Source organism: Elephantulus edwardii, unplaced genomic scaffold, assembly GCF_000299155.1.
Source record: "Elephantulus edwardii isolate Elephantulus edwardi_28Jun2011 unplaced genomic scaffold, EleEdw1.0 scaffold00025, whole genome shotgun sequence".
Lineage (NCBI taxonomy): Eukaryota > Metazoa > Chordata > Mammalia > Macroscelidea > Macroscelididae > Elephantulus > Elephantulus edwardii.
The window spans coordinates 2477016-2489421 of NW_006399775.1; positions in this window are offsets into that span (position 1 = coordinate 2477016).

Genomic DNA, 12406 nt, shown 5'->3' on the forward strand with positions numbered 1-12406 from the left:
ATTCTCAACCATAAAAATGGGCATCCTCTCTTGCTATCACAGAAGGAACTTACCCAAGGTCAAGCAATGTCAAATGATAGAGTAAGAACACTGCCATATAGCGTTAAGTAACAGTATTCTAGTTAAAAGTTAACAATTACTGCTTTAGGGTTTGTGTGTGTGTGTATGCTTTACTATGCAAAGAATATATGTTGTTGTTAGGTGCCATCAAGTCAATTACAACTCAAAATGACCCTATGAACAAAGATCTGAACCTTGCCCTATGCTGTGTACCATCCTCATCATCTCTGATATAGAATATCTATTTCTATTATGTGCCATCAAGTAGACTATGATTCAGAGTGAACCCTCTGAATAGCACTGAACTCTCTGACCTATCCTGAGCCAATCGTGCCTTCTCTGATATACCTGTACCCTATTACCATAGTCACTGCATTAATCCATCTCATTCAAGATCTTCCTCTCCTGAGCTGACCCTTTACCCTTCCAATCATAATATATATGAAATATGCAATATAATACTATAAATTGAGACCTATCACTCAGTGTTGCTATTTCTCACAAACTCAATATCAATTTTTATAAACACATAACCACTTATAGTCTCACAAAAACCAGACTGAATAAATTGATTATTATCTGTTTCAGCAAAGTTACACAAATATCATTGTGTCACTATCACCATGCCACTGACAAATGTTAGTTGATATTTTTTTAGGTTAATGAATAAAATGAAGCAGAAAAAAATAAGATGTATTGGAATTTAACTTGTTAATCATATATTTTATTTCTTTGCTGAATCAGAGAGTAGTTTCTGAATAGCAAAATAACATTTCCTCATTATTTTGGGACTACTCACAATGTCACAGCTACAGATACATTTAAATTTCATTTGCATTGATAACATATTTTCCTTCATCTACAAAATCAACAGAACAATAAATCAGTCATCATTTGAAATGTTCAATTATTTCCATGGTGGGACACTCCCACTATGACTGATTTAATGATAGTAATATGATATGTAGAACAGTGGTCAGGGAAGAGATATGCAGTTAAGTAGCATGCATTATGGAAAGATTTCATTACCCGTATGCTAAAAAAAGATCTTTCACAGCATAGATAATACTAGAAGATAGTAATTATAAAATGTGCTGGTGTAAGACCTTTTCTATTTTATAGTATATTTACTTTTAAAGTTAAGTTCTGGAGTCCTGCTTTCATGCACTTTTGTGATTCTCTATCACTTATGTATTATGTATATTCCATGTCTCTAAAAAGTTGGTTTTGGGGGCAAGGAGTCTGAAGCCCCATCTGACATACTTTGGACATGTTGCAAGGAAGGACCAGTCCTTGGAGAGGGAGGTCATGCTTGGAAGAGTGGAGGGACAACATAGGACAGGAAGACCCTCGATGAGATGAATTGATTCAGTGACTGGGGTAATGAGTGTAGGTGTGCCAGAGACAGTAAGGTTGGCTCAGGATAGAGCAGGGTTCAGAGCTGTTGTACATAGGGTGGCTATGAGTCACAGTCTACTTGACGGCACTTAACAGCAACAACATATTTTATTCAAATGTAAAACAGACAAGAAATGTACAGTGTTTAGCTGCTTAAAACCACTGCCAGATTGTCTTAACTGATTATATTCTCTCAGCACATGGCCTAGTGCTTAGTTTTCCATCAGGAAGGGCTGGTATAGAGCAACTGCTTCAAAAGGAACCCAACAGAGCTAAAATTATCTTGTCAAGGTCCATTAATGAATAAAAATAGCAGACATGTGCAATATATAGAGATAGCTCTAAAGTTACTGTGATGGAGGTTGATCACGTACTGTACTACTTTCTAGCTGTGCAGTCTGAGGTCTTTTTAACCCTTCTGACAAAAGGGGATAACTGTAATAACCTGGAGTGTTTCTTAGGAAATTAAATAATATAGGAAAACAATTAGTAGGCAATGTAGCTATTATCATTATAACTATTCATCTTCATATTGCTTAAATAGAATTTGCTTGGAATAGAAAGCATTGTTTTGCCAAATTACAGTACAAATAAGAGCTGCAATTCAAACTTTGCCTGAAGTCACCAAATTGCAATTAGATATTTAGGGATATCATAAGAAAATGAAAGCCATGAAAACAAATGAATATGGGTATATGTGTGTATACTCAGAGATATTAGAAACCAAATCAGATAAAGAGATTAAAAGAAAACACAACATCTTAATTATCATGGAGTGGGGGAAAAGGGAAGAAACCCTTAAACAAGAATAAAAAAATGTTTATGTCAGCATCTATTTAAAAATAACCCATCTATAAATAAAATATAGTTGGTATATCTGTATTTAGTATATTACAAAGACACTAAAAAAGTAACATAGATTGATGAGTTAGATATTTGTCTACAATCTATCATGAAAAAAATATATTAAAGTATAAAATAAATACAACATGACCTCATTTCTTAAAGATGCTATATTTTACAAAGAGATATTATTTATTTCTTTTTTTTGATCTGAGGAAAAGTTTACAAAGCATGTTGGCTTTTCAATTATTCATGCATATTTTTGTTTCATAACATGAATTATAATAACCCCAATGTCTGATCACCCATTCATTCCACATTGTCTTTCCCCAAGATGTTATTTATTTCATAAGCATAGAAAAAAGGCTAAAAGTTTGTACACTGTATTGTTTACAATGGTTACTTCTAGGGGAGGAATTTGAAGAAGTTAGAAGTAGGCCTTAATTCTTAATTTGCTTGCATAGTGTTCTCATAGAATCAGAGCTTAAGAGAGTTCAATTGTTAGCTCGAAGTTTCCCACTCTCAAAATAAAAAAAGCCAGGGAGGACAGTAAAAAAGGACAGCCATTTTTTAAAAAAAGGAAAAGTGTATCCATTATGTATTCTTAATTCCAAAACTATATCAAATATCAAAACTGTTTATATAGTATGCACTGACTGTGAAAAAATATTCATCTAATTATTTTTTAAAAAATTAGAGAATCAGAAATCTTAATGTGTGTTTCCAGAATTCTTTAATTGAATAGAATAATCAAATATTCATTTTATTATTGACATAATTCTAAAATACTTAAACTCTGCTTAGCTGTAACTTTATCTTTGAAACAGATATAGTTAGAATTTTCAGTTCAATTAAAGATGTTTTTTCTGCCTTCCCCACTCCTCAAATATCTTTTTTTAAAACATCTCAAAAGTCGGTTTAAAATTCAAGCTTCATAAATTCCTCAATTTTATGAAATGTCATTTTAGTCACGATTTTACTGAAATATGTCATCGTTTTCTCTTTCTCATCAAGTGCTTATACTCATTATTGCTGACTTCATTCTTGTCACAGGTTCTGATAACTCATAAATTATCTTTTTGATAATATACTACCTCCAAAACAGAAACTGATCATTATATGCAAAACTCAAATTCCTATAAAAATCCACAACTAATTCCATTTAGCCAGTGGACATTTGCTCTCACTGTAAAGAATATGTACCGTGCCTGAAGAAGCACGAATGACGCACCAACTCGATTTTAACTTTATAGCAAAATCAGTTTTTTGATGTGAAAATGGCAGTGTCAGGAAGATTGATGAGTAAAGCTGTAATCTTTCTTCACAAATGACTTCTTAAAAAATTACTTCTTGTCTTTTTTTCCCCCTCTTAATGAGTGTGAAGCGGGTGGAAAAGAAAGAAAACGATTGTTCTCTCCCCCAGGTCTGATTCTGAAAGTAGCACAGAGATTCTTGGCTAGGAGTTGAGACCATGTAGGGTGTATACAGTGAAAAATAACTCTTTATTTGATGCTCTATTATCATGACTCAGCTACAATTAAAGTGCACAGAATTAATTGACGTCAGAGCTCTCTCTCGTGCAGTCGTTCTATAATAGTACACACTTTTCCTCTAAACTCTGAAGAGTTCTTAGGTTACAGAAAAGATCAGAGTCTAATGCTGAAAAGTCAGGTTCAACTGAGAGAGAAAGAAAGGCATCAAAGTCTCTGCGTCCTTTTATATTGCAGAGACAGTCTTCCCTGAACAAGAATCACAAGGGCTGAGGTCTGCTTCCCTGTGAAGAGTCTGACTACGAGGTCAGGAATGGCACATTACTGACTCCAGGCCACTGTCAGCAGCAGGAGGGGTTGTTATGCTTAGTAAAGGATCAAAAGTGGAGACCTAAGCAAAAGTACAAAAAAAAAAAAAAAAGAATTTTTAAAAAGAGTGTTAGAGGCACATAAGCAAGGGAATTTTGTACAATCAATGAGCAAGGTAAAGATGTTAGGATTGGGGAATGTCAGACCTTTTAATGGTTAAAAGTATCACATGCTTGAGATCCATAGTAGAGGACATTAAATCTTTTTTTTTTTTTAATTTTTACTGTTATTTCACTGTTTGGAACAGGCCTGTCACAGATTAAAATCCTCAAAAATATTTTTTTAATGATCCAATTTCGTTTCAAAGGAATATATGAACTTAGAGATGGTGTCAAATAGGGTATAAATAACTAAAGGTGATTTTAAAATAGTCTGTGAATAAAACTGTGATCATGATGCAACTGAGTTATATAAGAACAGCTCACTGCCAGTGAGGAGGTTCCAACAGCACCCTGTCGGAGAAGGGAGCTGCTCTGAGGGATTCCACCGCTGTAATCGTCACTGACACCAGCCACTTCACCTCTCTGTGGAGAGAGGCAGAGAGCTGGAAAGCACTGATCTTTCAGTTAACAGGCCAACATTTACTCCACTGCACTACCAGGGCTGCTTGTATGCTATTTATATTAACATGGAAAGATGTCCAAAGGAAGTGCATAAGGAAGTCATAAAATTGTATTACAAAACCATTCAGTGAGGTAACACACAGAAAGCGGGTACAAAGATGCTTATAAGAATATGATGAGGAGCCACAAGGGAAAAGGCCAGAATGAAGGCTGACGACTCTGTCGCTTGGAGCAGTCTGAGCACCAGGCTGCAGATGTTGAGATAAAAAAGCACATCCACAGAAACCTAAGCCTTCTAGACTTCCTTGCCAGGACAGGAAGCAGCTAGCTGCAGCAGAGAGATGCAGAGTCCCCTTATACATCTCAACATAAATAATTTCCCTATCAGGTCTTTTGTTTCCACTCCAGAAGCCACTGATTGCTTTGTAGACTTCAAGAAGCAATTTACTGTCTGGCCAGGTAGCCAGGCACAGATTAAAGCAGGCAGAGGAAAAAGGAGAAAATCCTAAATGTTTAGGGTCAGGATGTTGACAAAAGCCTTAGTAATAGGAGTGGGCTTTTTCATTAAGTCACCTTGGCCTCTAGTTAATTATTGGGCAAGTTTGGGTCCTGCAGATTTTATCACCAGCATTCCTATTCAGCATCCTTGTTTTTATGTTTTCTATGATCTATCCAGACAACATTTAAATCCACCAGCTGCTTTGCAGGAGAAAGATGGTAATCCACTTTCTTGCAATTTACTGCCTCCGAAAACTTGCTAGAGTGTTAGTCAGTTCTGGCTGAACAGCACATAACAATAACAACAACAATACAGACAACTGTGTATTCTTTTGCTTTGTATTTTTAGCATACAGATTGAATAGGTATGGGGAAAGGTTATAACAATAACACACACTTTTCCTAATTTGAAACCATTCAATGTTCCTTTACTTTGTTCACATGAATTCCTCTTATTCCAGGTTCAGGTTTCACAAGATCAAAAGTATGTATTCTGGGATTCTCATTCATTCTTCTCAGTGTTAGCCATAATCTGTTATGATCCACACAGTCAAATGCTATTGCATAGTCAATAAGGTACAGGTAGACATTTTCCTGGTATTCTTTGCTTTTAACCAGGATCCATCTGATATCAGCAATGATAGCCCTGGTGTAATGGCCTCTTCTAAATCCAGCTTGAACTTCTGGCAGTTTCTTTCTATGTACTATTTGAGGCATTTTTTAATTATCTGCAGCAGTATTTTGCTTGTATGTGATAGTAATGATATTGTTCAATGATATAATGAATAAATTATTTGAGAAGCTGGACTCCATGATGAAGAATGTGGCATCAGGATTGGAGGAGGATTCATAAATAACTTTTGTTATGCAGATGGAACAACCTTGCTTGATAAAAGTAAGGAAAATTTGAAGTTCTTGATGCAGAGGATCAAAGACTATAATCTTCAATATGGATTTCATCTCAATGCCAAGAAAGTGAAAATTCTCACCACTGGAGCAATAGGCAACATCTTGATAGTTGGATAAAAGATTGAAATTTTCAACTACTTCATCTTAATTGGATCTATAGTAATATACTTGCAGGAGTTAGGAGATCAGAATACGTATTGCAGTGACAAAGTCTGTAGTCAAGGACCTCTCCAAATCAGTAAGGAGCAATGGGGTTAGTTTGAGGTCTGATTCAGGCGATGGTCTTTTCAAGTGACTTGCTGTGCTGCTGAGAGCTGAACAATGAATAAGGATGACAGAAGACAAATTGATGCTTTGAACTGGGATGGTGAGAAGAACACTGAACATCCCGTGGACTGCTAAAAGAACAGACATGTCTTGGAAAAGACACAACCAGAATGCACCTCTGCTTCAGAGGAAAACGCTAGTTCTCATTTACTGTGGGCATGTTGCTAGAAGAAGCTATTTAATGGAGAGGAAACCGTTGGAGGGATCGTGAAAGAGAGGAAGACCTTCAATCAGATGGATTGACAAAATAATTGTGTCAATGGGCTCAAGTGTGTCAGAGATCATGAGCATGGAACAGGATAGGACAAGGTTCAGATGTTTTGTAGGTTTTTTTTGTTTGTTTAGGGGGTTTGGGGTATTGTATTTTTATTTCTTTAGTTTTCATTGTTGCATCTTTTCTTCCTCCCCCCACCCCCCCATCTTCTCCCTTTGTCCTAGCTTTCCCCACAATGCATCCCTTGTTCCCAATTGTTGTCATATTTAAAATGCCTAATCATATATTCTTTTCAGACAGTTCTTCCCCTTATCATTCAGAGAGTCATACTTGACTTGGCAGCACCTAACAACAATAACCCCAACAATGTATTGTTTTATAAGAGTCCAATTGAATTTACTTACTGTTAAGAGAGAGTTTAAATATATTTATCTATGTTTGTAAGATTAAAAAAAAACATGATGAAGCTAATATCTACTAGTTTTGTTGTTGTTGGCTTTGTTCGTTAAACTTAAATACGGAGACATATATCTGGATTTAAGGGCGCTCTAGTGGGTTAGTGCTAAGGAATTGTGCTGCTAATGTAAAGATACGTGGTTTGAATCCACAAGCTGCTTCATGAGAGAAAGATGAGCAGTCTCCTCCAGAGATTTAATGTAACTAAAAACCCACTGGAGGCTCAGCTATGGGTTAGTTCTGACTCAATGATACACAACAAGGTCATCCAATACTTCATATTAAAGCAAAAGCATGAATAGATAAGACTACTTTGATTTTTTTAAAATTTCGTTTAAAATCAGTTAAGTGTCTTCTTGGATTTGTCACAATTTGGAATATGATACAATTTTACATTTTATTTTATGTAAGTTTTAAATACGTTTTCTCACAGATAGCTTAATTAATCTGAGTTACTTAAAATTTTTATACAGCTTATATATGCCAGATAAGTTGTTATTATTTCCAGATAATGCTTAAGGTTGTTTAAATATCTCTATATACTTGTGAAAATATTGATTTTAACAAGTGATCTTTAGGGGGAAAGAATTGAATCTAATATATTTTAGACAATGCTAGAAATCATTTAGTCTTAGTTTGACTCTAGTATTAAGTGTGCAAAAATGTTAAGGTTTATATCTTTTTCATGCCAACAGTGATTGGTATTTTCCCCTTGTGAAACATTTAGTAAAATTCACAATAACTGTCAATGAACCTGAAAAAACCAGCAAATTGAACAAATGAGAAAATTTTGTTATCTAAACAACTCTAAATAAATTAAAACTTAGGGTGGAAAAAATATTAAGCACTTGGTGATAAAGAATTTTTTCTGTCTAAATTTCCCTTTTTGCAACACACTAATTAAGAGGATAAAATTAATGTGGTTATGACTTGCTCAAATGTTAGGGTTAATTATAGATTAAAACTTAGGTTAAAAACGTCATAAAGTGGCACAGTGCATTATGAGTTGTGCTGCTAATCTAAAGGTCAGAGGTTTAAATATATCAGCAGCTCTGCAACAGAAAGATAAGTGGTCTCAGAAATCCAAGGGTCCTATGAGTCTGATTTGAGTAGATGGGGTTGGGTCAGGGTGGCAATGGGAGGTCACCTATTTATATGAATATTTTGCATATCTATGAAAGCTATGTCAATAGGCAAAAGGAGCTTATATTTAAAATAAGTCTGGCGAGCTCTGGTGGCCTAGTGGCAAGAAGCTGCACTGCAATCTCAGAGGTACACGGTTCAAATCAGTCAGATCTGATTTGACGGTACACGCAAAATATATGAAATGAAATAAAATTAAAAAAATAAGTCTGGAAAAACAGAATTGATACTAAAGTGTTCACTCTTCTTTACACACACACACACACACACAGAGTAATCATTCATTGTCCTAGAGTGGATTTTGGGCTCACAGCAACTCCCTAGGACAGAGTAGAAGTGCCCCATGGAGATCCTATAGCTGTAATCATCACAGAAACAGAATGCCACATCATTCTCCCGTGGATCGGCCGATGAATTTGAGTCAATGATGTTTCAATTAACACTTGAGCACTTGCCATTGTACCACCAGGACTGCTCCTTCTTTCTATGTTTAAAAACATAATATATCAAATCCACTAGTCATTGAGTAGCTTCTGACATAACAGAGTGAGTGGCAGCGTCCATAGAGAGGGAAGCTTCTAACCCAAAGGTAGCACCCCTCTGGCAGGTTGGGTCACCTGTAAGTAAGCCTGGGTGAGACAGCTGGTAATCTCCTCCTGTATGATTTGCAGCTTCAGAACCCCAATATAAGGTCCCTGGAGAGGAACATCATTCTTGGAATGGTGGAGGGATTGAGAAAGAGAAGGAGACCATTAATGAGATGGATTGATACAGTGACTGGGGTAATGAGAGTAGGTGTGTTAGAGTTAAAGTTGGCACAGGATAGAGAAGTTTTCAGGGCTGTTGTATACAGGGTCACTATGAGTTGCAAGTGATTCGATGGCACACAACAATACTACAAAAAAAGTGGGAATGCAAGAAATAATGTGAGATGTTTAAGAGCTCTCTTGTTTATTAAAGCTCTTGATAAGAGATGTCCAGTCAGAAGAAAGCCAACCATTTGTCGGCAAATATGAATAGCGAAGTATATTGTTCTGAGTATAAGCCACGTTATGCTTGTGAGTCGGGATAGAAAATTATTTACAAAAAAAATATATGTTAAAACTGCCAATACATTGATTGTTAAAATTTTGTTTCATGGTTTAAAACTGCATCAGTTAATGCTAATGTTACATTCCTTGTTGCATAGGATGGTATGAATGAGATAGATGGATCAGTTCTTACTGTCCATAATTGTTCATACTCAGCATAATTGTTTGCCATATCCTTATTATGCATTATTCTCGAGAGTATTCATTCTTAATTCTGATCTCACTGTTGCTGTGTACTGTAGAGTCAGAACCGACCCATAGCTGACCCTCCAGCGAGTTTTCAGAGATAGTTAATCGCACGGGAGGAGATTGCCCAACCTTCTCCTGTGGAGCAGCTAATGGCCTCAAACCCTGTGCCTTTGGGATTGCAGCACAGCTTCTTGCCACTAGGCCACCAGATTGTTAACTATAATAAATTAACAAGAGATGTTCAGTTTTGTTATAGTTTTTATTTTCCCTTCATTAAGTGTGATAGATAATTATGAGCAAAAATTGGGCTCCCAAAAGAAGCAAAAAAAGATAGTCTACCCTTCAGTGAAAGGTGTACAACAGGGAAATCCTAATGGTTGGTACTAGAAGGAATAAGCAGTGAATATAGATTTTTCCAGGGTAGGATGAAGCTGCCTCCAAGTAGACAGCTGTCTAAGTGTACAGGGACTAAGGATTTCCTGGACTCAAGTTCTGAAGCAGAAGACTTCTGAAAGCAGATTACTGACCCAAGATCAGACAGAACAAGAATTAATTACTAAAGCTAAAGGAACTTGAGAGACTATTTTAATTTTATTCAGTGTTTCAACTTCCTGACAGACATATGAGGTAGCCTTTATACTTTCTTTTTGATCTATCTATAATCCTCTATTTAGTTACACTTTTGCAAGGTGAAAGAAAACATTCTTTAGTATTTTGCTCCAACTAAGCCCTCAGAATTCAGTATTATATAAAAATGACAAACAATGAGCCATCAGGAAAAAAATGTATATTATGATAACTATAGCAATTGGAGTTTAGATAAATATGTTTACATATACTAAGCTTAAAATTGTTAACATATTTTAATACTATGTTAACATTATATACACATTGACACTTTAACATTAACATATACATTGCATGTTTACTCATTATAACTTCTACATATCTATACTCAATGAAATATTTATGTAGATAGCACAGCATGGCATATGATAATTTTAGAAAACATATGTTTGTTGCTCTTGTCTAGAAAATTACTCATAGCAACAATTGTATATTATACAGGACCTTTTTTGAATCCCATCTGTGTTCATGGATAATTCAATTATTTGGATAGTATCAATACTAACCAGTCTTTCACTTCTCTACCTGGAAAAACAACACCAAAAATTTGAACAAACAAAAACTTGTAATCTTACCAACTGCAGAAAGGTTAAAGTTAATTTCTTCTTTCAAGCTACATAATTTTTAAGGAGTTCATTTAAAAAATTAAGGAACTTACAAGTACTATGTTACTTGGAAAATATTTTATTTCAAATGCATAAATAATTAATTGAAATACTTATATATAAAAAGTTAAGATAAATATAGTTTAATAAAATAATTGCTGACACTATTGTATAAAAACACACACACTTGAACAGAAAAAGCACCAACAAACCCTCTTAAAAAACTAGTCTGGTTTCTTAGTTTCCTTTTCTGTGCTTTCTTTGGTGCTAGAGAGAAATCCCACTGAATTTTGTATGTTGATCTTTTGTTGCTGTTGTTGTTGTTGTGTATTGTTGAGTTAGATCTGACTGACACAAGGGGAGATTGCTCCTCCTTCTCCAGCGGAGCATCTGGTCAATTTAAACTGTGTGCCTTTGGGATTGCAGCACAGCTTCTTGTCATTAGGCTACCAGAGCTCTGTTTGTATGTTGCTCTTGTATCCTGCCACTCTACAAAATTGTTGTACTAGGTCTAACAGTACAGGGAGCTCTGGTGGCTTAAAGGTAAGGAATTGTGCAGCTAACACTAAGGTACATGGTTCACATCTTCCACCAGGTGCTCTGAGGGAAAAAGATGAGCAATCAACTTGTAAGTGATTTACTGCCTCTGAAAATCCACTGATGGGTCAGCTATGAGTCAGAACCAACTCAACGGTAAACAACAACACTACAATAGGTCTAAGAGTTTCTTTGTTGAGCATTTGGGGCTTTCTGTGTACACTGTCACATTGTCGGCAAATCGTTACAGTTTTACCATCTCCTTGCCAAAGTGCATGCCTCTTTTATTCTTCTCTTGTCTTATTGCCCTGGCAAGTAATTCTAATACAATATTGAATAGGAATGGTGATAGTGGGTATCTTTGTCTGGTCTCTGATTGCAAAGAGTGTGCCTTTATTCTTTCTCCATTGCGAATAATGTTGGCTCTTGATTTTGTGTATATACTTTTCACTCTGTTGAAGAAATTCCTTTCTATTTCTATTGTGTTGAGTGTTGTAATCAGGAAGGGATTTTGGGTTTTGTCAGTGGACTTTTTCTGCATCAATTAATTGCAAGGTCAATCAGAGACCTAGGGGTAAAACCCAAGAGCATAAAGATCACAGGAGACAAAAGGTGTATTTAGGTAATTGAATGGCAACTCTTTCTGCATATATGCAAATACAGTAGTTGACATTAAAAAGGAAAAGCGTACAATATTAAGGTACAGATTCTTAGAGACCTTATTAAATAGCCACCACAGAATTATTATCATTATAAAATTTTGTTCAGAATCTCTTCTTCAACTTAGAGAATAGGCTTAAGGCAGTAAAGGAGTAATATCAATGATCATACAATTACTGTTTACAACAATTATAAATTAAGCCAATGTCCAATTTCCAATACCTAAAGGAGGTTTACGTATCACCTAATTGGGTAAAAATTAAATTAAACACGTTGCTGTAAATGATGGTTAAAAAAAAAAAGTGTTTCTAAGCACGGCCGTCAATTTAAAAGTGTGCAGCATCTTAATAAACTCTTTTTCATACAAATACAGTGAAAAATAGACTTCAAACTGTGACTGATTGTGAGAAGAATGGGAATCCCAGAA